Source organism: Thunnus maccoyii, chromosome 4 (genome assembly GCF_910596095.1).
Source record: "Thunnus maccoyii chromosome 4, fThuMac1.1, whole genome shotgun sequence".
Classification (NCBI taxonomy): Eukaryota; Metazoa; Chordata; class Actinopteri; order Scombriformes; family Scombridae; genus Thunnus; species Thunnus maccoyii.
The window spans coordinates 20806352-20822108 of NC_056536.1; the positions used below are offsets into that span (position 1 = coordinate 20806352).

The window sequence follows — 15757 nt, forward strand, 5'->3', positions numbered from 1 at the left end:
CCTCTCAGCCACCACATTCACTGGGTCCAGGCTGGTCTCCAGGAAAGACCCCGGGGTGGAGTGGCACTCAATTGATAATAAATACATACTGTATGTTTATGTGCATGCGTGTGTGTGTGTGTATGAGTGAGTTTCATGTTGTCTTGTTTCCACTTGATGTCAAGTACTCTTTTTCCCGTCTGTTCACCTGAGGGAGAGAGGATTAGGTGATTAGTGTGAGATTATCTGGAGGTGAATCCCTTGGTTCTGTTAACGACTCAACAGCGGTTCACACTCACTCATGCGCGCACACACACACACACACACATAGACACACACATGCCAAAGGATCCTGCTCTCATTTCCCAGCTCCATCAGCACCCCTTGTTCTATCACACTCTCTGGTGAATTGAGAGGCCCAGTTGAGCTTCAATGTTGCAGAAGTGTAACAGAGAATGTGTGCGCATGTACTGTATGTTTCTTAACATGTGTGTATTTGTATTGATGTGTACATGTATAGACTGTATGCATGTGTGATGCAGGCATTTATTAGATGAATTCCTGTACATCACTGTTAGTGAGTTATTTCCCCCTGAATCAGCAGACTCTGGGTAAACAGAAGCACGACTAGTTTTAATTACAATGTTAATTGATAGGAAACAAAAGGGGCTTAATTAGGTGCAATGAGGCAATGGGCACAGTGGCACTGTGGACTTAATGATTCAATGCACTCAGCCTGCCGACACAGACACTAATGTGTACGAGCACACACACGCACAAACACACACAAGAATAGAGGGCATACTGAGTGAGACAGAAAATGCACGGGGGAAACCCTGGGCAGGGGGAGAACAAGCCAGCGAGGCAGAAATTTTAAGTTGTCTTCGTCATTTATTCACTGTGCCTGTTCTAGTTAACAATTTACTGATGTGCTGTTGTTCCACATACTAATGTTGTGGAATAGCCAGAGAGCGGAGGAGGAGCGAGGAGAGCGAACAGAAAAAGAAATCAGTAGTGCTGCAGCGGAACATGTTGCACAATCCAATCAATATTTTCTAGTCACAGTCAGCATCAGTCTCAGAAATAAACCATGCTTGATAAACCACACAGAAAATCACAGCCGAACTCTGGCAGAGACTTGTGAAAATTCCTCTTAGTCACGCGAAGATGGAAAGTTTGTGTGGTATCAAGCTAATAGGCTGTCAGTCTGTTTGCTTATGTGAGCATACATGTTTGATGACTTTGATAATTGAGCTGCTCCTTTTGTTTGGGGCCTCCCTCCTCCTTCCTCCTTCCTCCTTCCTTCTTCCTGCTGCCCCCTGCCTCTCCACCACCTCCCTCTCCTTCCCTCCTCTCATCCCTGGTGCCGTTATTGCTGTGATATTTTTCTCTCCTCCATCCCAGAAGTAATTTGGCTTGTGAAATTGCACCTTTTTCCTCGACCCCCCCTTGGAGTGCTCCTCTTCGATTTCCTGTCTGGGTGGCTGCAATCACTCTTGCCTTGTCCTTGGTCCACGACCTTGGTGGCCAACACCCCCTCCGATCTATCGTCATGGAGATGACCCCACATCTATCACCATGGAGACAACCTTTGCACGGCAGCGTGCCACACCCACCCTAAGGACTCAGCAGAGTCACTGGTGCCTATACGCACACATTAAAACACACATGCACACACCCCGAGCAGCACACGTGCATTACATAAACATTTGGGAAGATATTGTTGCTTGTTTTCATTGTTTGGTATTCCTGTGAGCTGCTCTCTCACTGTGAGAAGTCTGAAAGTCAGGAGAGAGCGAATTCATGGAATTCAAATAGAACTTTCTCACAAAGTGATCTCTTAGATGTATCAGTCACATTGATATGCTGTGATTAAAGAAGGGCGAGATAAGGGGAATGAAAGAGATAGAGATAGGGGAAATGCACAGAGAGATAGGCACATAAAAGGACAGAGCAGTGGCCCTTCGGGCTGCTTGATTAACTTCTCTGAATGCAGCACTCCTAGTTCTATTTTCAGATATTAACGTCGACAAAAAGCCAAAACAGAAATAAGCATTATCATGATTTTCCTCCTCTTCCTCACCTTCATCAGCAGTGCTGTCCTTGTTAAATGTATCAGTGCTCTCATCGCCACAGTAGTTGTCATCCCCCCTCTTCAAATGTCAGACTTTATTGAACATCCTCCACGTTTTACTCATCTTCTCATCATCATCTTTAGCACGGCCATTATTCTGAAATGCTCCAGTGATTGCTGCATGAAGACTTACAATATAATCATACTACTGATGTATTTAATTAAAAATAATTATTTCTTCTTACTCATGCACACACAGATAGCTGCCTGTTTGAGTCTTCAGTATTAGGTCTCCTAAACAGCAAAGTATATGTGACATTTACTATCAACCTCATTTGTAACTGGGCTGATTCTTAGATGCCACCATTGTCTTGCATGTGTTTAGCAGCACTGCCAAATAGACTTCCTCCATCTCTATTGCTGAATGCCCAGTCAGTCTCATGGCATGTGTGCATCTTTCATTACTTCCAATTCAACACTAAACCCCAGAGAAAAGAGGAGTTGGCAGTTGGAGAGGAGAGCAGGAGAGAGGGAGAACAGGATGAAAGGAGGGAGAAAAGCGGGAGAACCAAAAATAAACCACCACCCGCCCCATTTACCCCCACCCTCAACCCCACCCTCTCACAGAAAGAGAGGGAAAAATCTCTGGACCCCTGTTGGAATTGCCAGTACCACTCAAGCGTACTCTTATGCAAATTTCGCTGTGTCCGTGTCAACGGTTGCCGTGTTAACAGGGGGAGCTGTGGTACGCAGGCCCTCCTCACTGCCACATCATTTGTTTAAGTCATCCAAACAAAAGCCAGGGGAGAGAGCCACATGATTGGTGAAATATGCTTGTGTGGGACCACTGCAGTGGAATAATGATTGCGGCATTACTCCTGCGTGTGCCAGGGGCTGTGTGGCCATTTCACGCCAGCACTGAGTGAATGTAAGGGATGTTTATTCATGAGGGAGAGACAGAGAGAGAGAGAGAGACAGAGTAAGAAAAAGAGGGGAAATAAAGGAATGGCAGGGAGGTGGGAGACACTGATATTACTCCTGTGTGAACTGCTTGTGTCTGTATATGCTGAGACTGTGAACCAGCAGAGGGAGGAAGTGCAGGATGAAAAACAGAAGAGGTCTGCAGGTGCAGAAAAAGGAATAATTCTGTCGTATGTCATTCAAAAGGAAAAACTTTTTTTTCTAATAGAGGTTAAGAGGATTATGGTTTAGTGAAAACATAAATGTCTGCACTATGTGTTCTATCATATTCACAGCTCTCAACAGAGGAGGATGTAAGGCCTTGAGACTTAACTGTTGACATTTAACTTCTAACTAGCTCTTATGAGCTATGAGGTTGTGCTTGTGCGATGCGCTTCACTTGTTTTTATGTTTCTGGTGTTTTTTTATTAGCTAAAATACATAAATCCACATAAAATGGTTACTGTAGTTAGTTATGTGAATTAAATTTTACAGTCTGAAAGTGACAAACCATTCAGAGTTTCTTTAATCGTTTTCTTACTTTATCCAGAGTGTGCTTGTCTCCACCTATTAGGCTATTTTGATGATGCCTTAACGGACCAGTGTATAAGATTTAGTGGCATCTAGTGGTGAGGTTGCAGATTGCAACCAACTAAATACCCCTCCCCCTCCCATTCCAAGACTGTAGGAGAACCTACGGTGTCTACGGAAGTTGGAAAAAATGCGAAAGGCCCTCTCTAAAGCCAGTGTTTGGTTTGTCTGTTCTGGGCTACTGTAGAAACATGGCGGTGTAACATGGCGGGCTCCGTGGAAGAGGACCCACTCCCTCTGTAGATATAAAGGGCTCATTCTAACGAAAACACAATGATTCTTATTTTCAGGTGATTATACACTAATTAAAACATACTTATGAATATTATATTTCATTTCTGCTAAGTCCATTCAACTAAATGCCACTAAATTCTACACACTGCACCTTTAAAGTACCAGCATATATGCACAAGGTACTAAGAAAACTCAGAGATGACAGAAAAAAACACTGTATCACTTTGTAGTAACATAAGTGCTGATAGATTGTTGGTCCCACAGACTAGCATTGATAGTTTAGAGGTGATGGTTACATCCTCACCATGCAGTGATCATCTGTTGGGTTTGCTGCTTGAACTCTCTTGTCTCTCACATTTAACACCAAGCTAATTAGAACATGGAGAGAACAGTCTCACTCAGATGATCAAAGACACAGAGTTGTGTGTGTATGTGTGTGTGTGTGTGTGTTCGTTCAGTGCTTCAGCAGGGAAATGTTACACTGCAAGTAAACACACACACACTATGAGCACTTGATTGGCAGCAGAGCTCAATTAGAGACCTGCCTCACACGCGCGCATCAAGAGAAGCTTTCACAGAAAGCTATCAGTCATCCACATGATGACATGCATATTTTAGGCTTCCCTTCCTGCTCTCCACCTCTCACTCACTTTTCTTCCTCCGCTCCCCTTCTATGTTTTCTTCCCTCACATTTCCCCCTCATTATCAGCATGAGAAATGACATGCTATCTGCCTGTTCGGTAAATATTCCTCAACACTGAACTGATTTGCAAAACGGGTCACTGCCACCTGCGTTGAAGTGTCCTTTGAAATATCGATAGCATGCAGTGTATAGGGGCGAAATCGTCTGTGCTCACTAGAAATATGCAATTATTGATGTGTATGGCTGCATGCACAGGGACATAACATGTTTTAAAAGCCCCCTATTTTACTCCCTGCTGTTATTGCACCCAGCTATATGTAAGGAGCATTGGCCCAATCACAGCAGAATGCGACATTGCATCAAAGCAATATGACAGCAGGATAAACAAGCCATTGTGATTGTGTGTGACAGAGAGACAGGGAGATTGCAGATATTTGTCACAACAGGTGGTAACATGTCTGTAGCCGGCTTTTACCACATGGTCTCCACAAAAGGAGAGAGGTATTTATTTAGCTATAGCACTGAGCTCCACAATTGACTTATTTTAAAGATGCTATTTTCTGATGATCTTACGCTGCATTTTACTACACTTTGCAATATGAGGATCTAGTCTGAAATGAACTTAAAAGAGCAAAGGTCAGCCTGGTACATGTGTGTCTGTTTGAGTGCCTCATTGCCGTTCACCCCTCAGCAGGCATCTCCAGGCCCAGTGGCACATTTAACCAGCCAGGTGTGAAACATGCACAAGGCCAGATGAAGAGAAAGCTACATTCAAGTGGAGCAGAAATAACGCTGTGTTGCTTATTTGCATGGTTCTTCTGTGCAGCAACCCGCCGGCGTCCCTCAGAACCACAGTTAGTATTTTGCAAGTTGCTATTCCTGTTGTTCTGCGGCTTTGATGTCGGAAGGCTTTGTGCGGCTCTTCTCCACATGGAGAACAAAAGCCAGTGCTGACGACGCAAAGCTTGAATGCATATTCGAGTTGCCGCTGCAGAGTAATCCGGTAATCGCTATCTGTTCGATGAGTGTGTGTGTGTATGTGTAGAGCTGAACAATTGCACATAAGGGTGTGCCTTTGAACGTGTGTGCATGTATGTGGTGTTTTCCTGTCTGTTTGGACTTCAATGCATGCCTATGTGTGTGTGTGTGTGTGTGTGTGTGTGTGTGTGTGTTGGTGTGAATATGTGTCAAGGCCTATACGGCATGCTAATTCAGATGAGAGGCCACACTAGTTATCGGTATTGAACACGCGACACTGTCGGTGCGTGAGCCTTTGTTTGGGGGCTGTGCTGTTTAGTAATGAGAGGGACTCTGTCGCCTCCGTGTGAGCTGTGGAGGGAGAGGAGAAAGACGCAGGAGCAACACACACACACACACACACACACACACACACACACACACACACACACACACACACACACACACACACACACACACATCCATACACCAACCTCCATCGCTTTCCAATCATGGACTCTGCTTCCTTAACCAACCTCAACGCCTCATAAATTGTCAGGGACATTTGTGCTCCGCTCTTTTCAAGAGCCAATAGCAATATATCTTTATTTCTCCACATTTTCCTATGCACAGTTTGCTTATTCTAAAAATTGACTATAATAAACTATCATTTTTGATACGCAGAGCCATTGAAACTCTGTTTACAGATCATATATTTGTATTTAAATTCTCTTGTGTAAGGCTGCAACTAAGCATTATATTTATTATTGAATAATATGCTGATTATTTTCTTGATTAATCAACTAATTGCTAAAGCACAAGATGACATAATTAAAGGCCTTGTTTTGTCTGATCAACAGTCCATAATCCCAATATATTCAATTTAATATCACATAAGACCAAGAAATGCAGCTAATTCTCACATTTGAGAACCCGGAACCATCAAATGTTTATCATTTCTGCTTGGAAAATTACTCTCCAGTAATAGTTGCAGATTAATGATCCTTCGATCAACTAATTGATTAATCAACTAATTGTTGCAGCTCTACTCTTGTGCTTGTAGGAGGTATTACTGTATTACAGATATGCAACTCAGGGTTCATTTATACTGCTCTACTTTGGGCAACCTCGGAGTGGACAGGTTATATCTCTATATCAAAGTTAACGGACACATTTTATACTTATATCACTGTGATGAATAGGTTCATGAAAATCACACATCGGACGACACTGATTACTCGGGTTGTAGGGTCAGGGAAAGGTGGGAGAGGAGAGGAGAGGAGAGGAGAGGAGAGGAGAGGAGAGAAGAGGAGAAGAGAGGTGTGATCTGTTGTGATGAAAGGGAGGGGGACCATAAGGAAGTGGATAGAGAGGGAGGAGGGCCGAGGGAAGAGCGAGCGGCACCCAACTTTGAGCCATGTACACCAGCCATTCAGGGCCGACCTTGTAATCAAAGAGAGTTGAAAAGCAATTAACTGGGACAATTATAGCAGCCAGAGGAGGCTGAATGGTTGGCTTAGTAAAGCAGTGTGTCATTGAATGGAGATTAATTGATGAGGGGAATATTTCAAGGTCTCTATTTGGCCTCTAGAAGTTTAAGTCGAACATGTTTTGTCACTGTCAAAGCATAGAAGCCTATTCAGAGATAACCCCATTCTCATTATCTGGTTGAAGTATCAAAACATTAGAGGACAAAAAATGTCTTTCTATGAAGGTGCTATACAGTAAAAAGTCCATGAAACAGTATGAATTTATTCATTTTATATGGCTATTATTATCAATAATGGGAGTTTAAATGCATGTCTAATGCCATTATACAGGTGATACAAGATCACCTGTATAATATAATTTGTTGCCAATTCTAAACAGGCTTTAACTACATGTTGGTTTTAAAGAGGCGTTACAGTTCAGTTAAACTGAAGAAAGACCCCATTGGTTCCCGTCACTGAGAAGGCAAATATCTTGACAAATAGAAAACTCGCATGCCAAAATCTTTTAAAAAGATCCCAGAGTGACTGTTAGGAAACAAGCCAATCTGATCAAATTCAGTGTGCAGAAAATGATTACATGAAGAAGAGATGATTACAGTATATTGCGTGAGTTTATACGGGGCAGATATTCTGTTTGTATGGAGCAGAAATGGAGTGGGTCAGAAAGGTAATGTGTACTGGTTTGTAGATCAGCATTCACACAATGGTTTAAGTATGACTGAATAATCAATGTCTACTCACTAACTACCTCATCTACATCAGTTCTTATTTCTTTTTTCTTACTTTCTTTTGCTGGAGCATTGTGTACTTGGACAACAAGATACCAGCTGGCTTGTCTGGCACATACAGTTTCTCTACAGTCACCATGGAGAAACTCAGTACTCCTCCTCCTCACTCTGTTACAAGAATCCACACAGCATGCATCACACATGAATAATCAAATTTTATCACTACGTTCAAACACACTCGAGCCCAGTGCCCCTTCCCTATTTCATTTTCGAGTGCAGTTTGCGCCGTCTATCAATAATTCAACAAGCGACAAGATGGAGGAGAATGATTGAGCTTGTTTTCCCTTTATGGTTGGACGACAGTCAGTCCAATTAAAAGTGGAGACAGTGTTTTTTTCTATTCCCCTTCCATTTTTGGATTAATTAATGTGTTATTTGTGTGTGAGCGCATGTATGTGTGCGTGAGTGTGTGTTTTGAATAGAAACACAGGGCTCTGCCTGCGCCTAGTTATCAGTGAGGGCCAGCCATGCTGCCGTCTCACTCGGCCTCACACTCACTCAACGGTGAACAAAATAGCGGAGAGAACCCTGTCACTCACACACACATGCACATGTATGCACATACAGTATGCACACAAGCACATGTACACCCACATATATCTAAATACGAGTCACAAGATGCATGTGACTTCAGAAAAATCACAAACACTCACATTTTTGAATCCATCTACACAGGGTTAAAGCTTTGTCGCCTTAAATAATAATTCCTGTTCATTACTACTTGAGTCTTATTTTTGTTGTTTTCCCCCTTCTTTTCTTTTATAACATTGTAATTAACACAGTTGTTGAGATCTAGGAATACAGCGACATAGCTAGATCAAGGTTAGATGGGGCAAGAAACTCAAGCAGTCAGACAATCTGGTACTCTAAACATAAAAATCTAGTGATCACACCTGAAATACCTGTGACACCTCATTGTAGAGGAAGGATAAATGTTTTCAGTTGACAGTTTGGGTAATAATTTTATTTTTTAATTTTTTATTTGTTTTCTTTTACAGAGAAGTTTGGCTAATCTTGAGGTTTGTTTAAAGCTGCATTAATTGATTTTTTTGGGCCACTTGGGGCAGCAGAACAAGCTGTAAATGTAACATTGAAATATTATGACCTTATAAAGTTGCTGCAGTGAACAAGTTAGCAAACAGTTGCTTGTTAACACAGAGCAACTCGTTCATTTGGAATTGTGTTCATGGCCACTTGACGAATGTCAGTCCAACATTCACTCCCGTTTCAGCTCTGTTTTGGTCTCCATCTTCTCCTGAGAGAAATATCTGGCTCATTAGCTGCTAAAAGCTCCAACTATGTTCACCAGCAAGTTGCTAACTGTTGCTGCAGTTTCGTGCTTTCGTGGTTTATCAGATCTTTTACTCTGAAAACAGCTTCCTGTTACTGTTAGAAACGAAGCTGATAAGAGTGGACATGTGGGCCAGATAACCAAAACAATGATCTTAACATACTAAATAGTTTTGTAGAGCTGAAGGGAACTGCAAAGTCTGTAATGGTTTTGTCACTACAAGTGACCCCTTTCCCATTACATATAGTAATTTGCACCATTGTTAACATAAAAAAATTGGTTAGTGCAGCTTTAAAACTTAACCTAACTGCTCTTGTTTGTTTGTTTTTTGCTCAGACTTATTTTTAGTGAGGTTGTTGTGCTCTCAGATCTTAGCAAATAACACAGTGTGTACAAAGTTATTATTAGTTATAGAAATGATGGCTAAATCTACAAAAACAAGACCCACTTTGTGATAAACCACAATTATCCTTTTAGCTGTTAGACCAGAGACTTGACCTGGACCTGCTTTGTTTTGTTTATTACTTCTCCAGGAATATTTAAAGTAAAAAGGTCAACTGAGTTAAGTTTATTTTCCTCATTCATTTTCATTGCACAATATTTGCATGGAAAATGCCTCAGAAACCCACATATGCCTTGACATTGAGTCGTCGCCTCAATGATCTCTATTAGGCTAATTAAACCAATTAACCTACTGAAACAATTCAGCGAGGCCGCTGCACCACCTCGCCAACGCTGAACGAAACCCTGAAGGTACATCGCACAGAGGCGTGTGTGTGACTGATCCCTTCCCAGATACACCAAAAGGACAAGCACTGTTTCATATCATTAGCATAAACAAATTAGGGCATCGCTCCCTCGTTAGGCCAAATATGTCTCATTAGTGCCACAGCTGAACAAACCTCCTGATTAGGCCTCACTGTCTCCCTTTGAAGCCCGCAAAAGGAGAGTCTATTTTTTAATTAAGCTCATTTGCATTTACAAATGAGAAGCTAATTAATGAGACTCGTTTTCTGGGGCTTTTCTAGTTTGGCAAGAAGCATGTGGAACAGTTTCTACCTGCATGCAGAGAAGCAAGAAGTAAAAGAAGCAAAGAAAGCAGAAACTGTGAGTAACATTAAGCCATGGTGATGTTGTTTTCACGCTTGAAACTAAAAGGATGTTGTTACACAATTTCAAATAACTTAACACATAGAGCAGAGAAAACATATAATTGAGATGTCTTTCCTCCTTTTGTATGCTTTCTTTTCATTTACAAGCAAGACTCCTTTTCCTAATCATAACTTTAGATGAGACGTGTACCACATTATTGAGTGATTCAAGTGTGTTGTTGCGGGTTCACACAAGCCACAGGCCTCGCAAATCCCTGGGGAGCCCAAGGTAGGCAGGACGGAGCAGGGAGAAGTGTGGGCGGTGTGTCATGCAAGGATAAGGAGGTGACAGGGCAAATACGGTGTGCATGAATGTTAATGTGTGTGTGTATTTGCGAGTGTGCACGTGTGTGTGTGTTAGAGGAAGAAAAGAGGGAGAACAAGAGGGAGAGAAAGAGGGAAAGAGAGGTGTGATATCATCAATTAAATAACCCTCCCACACAGCATCTGGTGCTCTCTCAGGCCGTCTGTCTCTTTCCCAAACGTTGCATGCCTGTTTTCTGCGTCTGTTTCTATTTTCTCTTTCTGTCTTTTGGTAGCCGCGATGATGAACATGCTAGTTAGCCTCCAGTCACAGAGAGCTTCACCCCCTCTGCCCCTCTGAGTGTCACATCTCCCATCCGCCTCAAAAACATTCACAGGTTGGCTTGAATGTAGCTGCTAATGGGAAGAGGGGGGAAAAAAGAGAAGAGAGTTAATGTAACCATGTGGAAGAGAGTGTCAAGAGGAAAACCCACAGACCTCACGTTAACCAGGCAGATGTGCACACTTTCATTATGTTGCTAATGAATTCCTAACTCGTTCCTAACTCTGCTACCTTGGTTTGGACCTACTTCATGATTCAACGAGACACTTTTCCATGCTAATGAGAACGACTGTCCTCTCTGTCCTCCTCTGTCTTTCTTATCTTGGAATACTGCCGATTCGTGTGTATCGCAGAAAGGCTAATATGAGATCGAATGATGAGGATGAAGAAAGCTTTTATATTAATAGTCAGAATCCAATTATAAGTTTGTGTGAACTGAGCTAGCTGGGAACATGAATTTGCATTTTAACATTTCGGTTTGATGTTAGATTCCAAGATGAGAGAGAAGGAGGGGAAAGCTCTGAACTGAGAAAAGAGGGAGGAATTACAGATGTGTGTAAGATTTGGTGTGAATGGATTGAATCAGTAGCTGGATCTTCCGAAGTAAGTAGTGATGAATGGAAAAGAGAGATCTTGTAACACACATTAGGGTGAGACACAAGGTAATATGTTTTAATTTTTTTGTCTGTAATGTGTGAGTGTGTGTGTGTGTGCTGACATGGGCAACATCTACCATTTCATGCGCCTTATTTTGGAATCTAGGTCAGCGTGGTGAATCTGCATCCCTCTGCATGGCTACAGCGAAACCCTCAAATGAGAATCCATGTAAAAGCGCTTTCACATGCACACAACACACCCACGCACAGACACACACACACACACACACACACACACACACATCAGTCAAGCCCTAACAAATATAATCCAATTTTAGATATGAGCATTAGTATCTCAAAATTCTCAAAGATTTGAGCGAGGAAAATATTAAAGGAATTTCTATTAGGCCTTCTGACAAGAAAAATGATGTGTGCCTTCGACAAATGAGGGCATCTTTTCACACAGCAGTTCAGTGCAGGAGAATGATGAGTGTGACACCAGTGTGTGGGAATGAGTGGGATTTGATGGAGTCTGCGCTTTGTTGTAGAAACACTCTTGGTTAATGATATGCCTCTCTCATCCAGCCCGAGTCTCAGCTCCCCTCCCATTCTGCGAGCGAGGAGAGATAACGAGAGGGAGCAGACAGCCCAAAACTTCACACAAAGAGGAGAGGAATCAGCACAACGCACCATCTCAGCCTTCACTCAGAGAAACTTTCTCTTCATCTCCGTCTCCTTTCTCCTCCGTCTGTTTTGCGGCAGTCTTCAAATGCTTGTTCAAACTTGTTCATATACGCCTACTGATCAAGTAGGGGACAGCTGCACTTGTGTAACTCAAACATTGGAGGGCTCTCTGGAAACAAGTCCAATTTGAATGTAGTATATAAACAAAACTCAATTTTGGTGTAGCTCAAGGCGGAAACAGCTGACAGAGACGCTTTAAGTCTGTGACTCATAACTATGAGGAGTGTTGGTTCGTAGCTGCTGCTACACAATGCGTGTTCCTGCGTGTGCACTTGGCTTGCACGCTGTATTTAGTGTGTATGTGGGTTTGCCTGCGCTTACTGTACGTGTATTCATGCATGTATGTTGCGACTCAGTGGGACAGAGGCTCGTCCCCCTCTAGAGCACCATGCTCTGATGGATGTTAATGTGGACTGACGCAGGGGTGTCCCCCGAGGGAGGGAACACGGCCAGCGAGGGAGAGGGAGGAAGGGTGTGTATGTGTGTGTGTGTGTGTGTGTGTGTCAGGGAGGGGGGGGGGGATTCATTCCTCTAATCCTCTCCCTTCTTCACAGAGCCGGAGCAGGGAAGAGGCACTGAACCGCCCAATGAATAAATAAAAGCCTCAGCCCCCGCCTCCTCCCCTCCCCTCCAGCCCGAAGCCCTGCACAGGAGCACTTAAAAGCATTTTAACAAGAGAGTCACTTCATTAAATATGGACTTCCTGTCCGCAAAAAAACCCTAGAAGGAAAACTCTGGGTGACTTTTCACATTGTGAAATATGGGGAAGAGTGTGGGAGTGGAGGGGGGCATGAATGAGAGATGGAGGCAGAAAGAGAAACTATTGCGCAGAGAGACAAAGAGAGAGAAATATAGCAGAGCTGGGGATAAAAGGGATAAGCAAGGCGAGATAACAGAAGCAGTGAGGTGGAAACTGGCGAGGACCTGTCAGATCTCTCTAAATTTGCACAAGAGCACACATCAGGTCAGTTTTGCATTCATAGCATATCCTTTCTTTTGAGTTTTTGTGTATAGTTATCTTCTTCCAAAGCCTTGACAGAAAACAAATGTCATAAAATCATTACAGAGACGAAGAATAAGATTGTAGGAGAAGAAGAAGAAACGGAAGATGATAAAGATGCTGTGGGAGGAAAATGAGTTCTGTGCCGAAATCAGCTCACTAACATTCAAAATTCAAAGACTTGATATCTGACTGGCAATAAAATAGTTTTTCAGAAATGTTTGTTCAAATCTGATGTCTCATGGCTTATTTTGTGTTTTTCAAAGCCTTCACAAAGATGGGGCTGACTGCCTGAGTTCAGCACTGTTGCATTATAAATAAACCATTTATGAACAACTGTGTTTGTGTTGAAACGGAGCGCTGTTAAAAGAGCATATATCACCTCAGAGCCTCTTTCACCCAGTGATGCTTCATAAATCACAAAATACAAGTTCAAGTCAAGTGTAAAGTCTTAGTTAGAGTCCATGTCAAATCTGAATCTGCCATAATGGGTCATTCAAAACCATGTGGCTATTTCTAGAGATATCATTTCCTATGCCTAAATTTTGCAAACAGGGCATGTATCAAACTGAATGAAAAAAGCATCCACGCACTCCAATCTGTGCAAGTATCTTTTTAATTAGTGAGCTTTCAGTCAGAGACCTTCTTCAAGGAATTTTTAGCCCCAGCACCTCAGTTAAGTCTGATACCGGGTGAGTGGTGTATTTTTTTCTGTATTTTTGCTTTCAACAGGGCATGTGTTGAAATCACATCCCAAATATTGTGACAATAGTCAGGGAGAGCAGCAGGTGATCAAACTGTCGATCACAGATGTCAATCAACGCCTACGTGGCAGACATCAAAGCCACTGTAAGTCTTCAAATCTTATTAACAGAGCAATAATTTCCAAAATGACCAGCAGCTTATTAGAGGCCCTGAATTTAGTCATTGAGACCATAATGACTCATTGAAAAAAATAAATGACATAGTATTTCTAGGGAGAAGTTGATGCTATTTGAATGGGAGTCTATTGGAGGCAGGGATTTTTTTGGAGCCAGCATCTAGCGGCCATCTAGCATTACACTTTGACGTACTTCTGCATTAGCGTCAGACTCAAGGTGTGATAGTTGCCGTTTGGTGGCACCTCACTCATAAACATATGTAAAGCACCATGATATATATTAAGGATTTAACTTTGTAATAATTTATCAAGATATATGTCCAGGAAATCATATAGAACTTGTTCCATGTTCAAATATAGTCATCAAATGCCAAATACAGCTTATGTATTTTTTTAAAAGTTAACTTTTTATCAGACAGCCAGGTGTTTTTTTCTGTAACATTATTTCACTTTAACTTAATTCACTGGTACTCTCTTATGTTTCCTGGTGACATTCCACTTTTACAGTATCACGTGTTTCATATTTTTAGCAAATGATGGGGTTCATTTGACGACAGTGCAATCAAACCAAAAAAAAAAACTTTGTTTATTTATAATCATAAGCTAGCAAGTAATTGCTGGGTTTAGTTCCACAGCACTTTCAGAGCCACACTGTGGATTGGACATGAATGGTAAATAAATGTTTTGTTTTTTTCCCCAAAGTCTGTAGTCATAACCAAATTCACACAGAGTTTTGATATTAAAAAGCCTCTACAGTTTAGTCAGTCAGTTTAGTAGCATCTAGCAGGAAGGACTTGGCAGAAATGGAATATTATATTCATAAGCATGTTTTAATTAGTGTATAATCCCATGAAACTAAGAAGATTTGTTGTGTTTTCATTGGCTTAGAATGAGCCCTTCATATCTACATAGGGAGCACGTCCTCTTCCATGGAGACTGTCATGTTGCACCTACATGTTTCTACAGTAGCCCATAACAGACAAACCAAACACTGGCTCTAGAGAGGGTCTTTGGCATTTTTCACGACTTTCGCGACCACCATAGATTATCCTACATGCTTGGAAGGGGAGGGTGAGGGGAGAGGTATTCACTTCATGAAATCCTACACACTGGTCCTTTAAATACATTCAGTTTGACTGCAGTAATGGTGGCACACAACGCATAACATTATAATATTTGGAAAATGTTAATTCACTTTTTTGCCGAGAGTTAGATGGCAGGTTCAGCATCTATCTCATGTCTGTACATTAACAATGGAGCTAGAGCTGGGAATCAATCAGTGTAGCTTAGCATAAAGAATGAAAGCAGGGGGAGCATGGATGTAATACAAGGACTGGATGCTGGGCTCCAAAAATGACACATATTCACTTTCAATTGCAATTCAAATTGTACTAGCTCCATAGTTAATGTACTAACATGTGAGTGGTACTGACCTTCTCATCTAAATATGTGCAAAAAAATAAGTGTATTTACCAAAATGTCAAACTACTCCCTCCTATTTTTTAAGTAGCTTAGCTTTTATTACAAAGTTATAATAAACTGAAATAAAAGAAGCCTGCCAGTCAACAGCAAGCAAAACTATCTCGAAACATCAAACTCCGTAGAATCTCAGAAGAAGATCCTTGAAACATAGTGTATTTATGGGATTTTAAATTACCTACGTTAGCAAATCTATGTGCAACAAATCGAACATTAGCCTAGAGTGGGTAAAGTGATGACGTTAGCTCATTGCTAACGCTAACGACTATAACCAGATAGGTTACTTGCCTGCATGTGTTTTGAGAAGCCTTATA

The 15757-nt window shown here is 41.8% G+C and overlaps 1 long non-coding RNA gene across 1 annotated transcript in view; it reads left to right on the top strand.

Moving 5' to 3' along the window:
• The window catches only part of LOC121895576, a 39664-nt gene extending 27131 nt beyond the window's left edge, over window positions 1-12533 (top strand). The window contains exons 3-4 of the long non-coding RNA XR_006095809.1: window positions 10036-10114; window positions 11926-12533. This is a non-coding gene — a long non-coding RNA (uncharacterized LOC121895576). The remainder of the gene's footprint in view (window positions 1-10035; window positions 10115-11925) is intronic.
• The last annotated feature ends 3224 nt before the right edge of the window (window positions 12534-15757 follow it).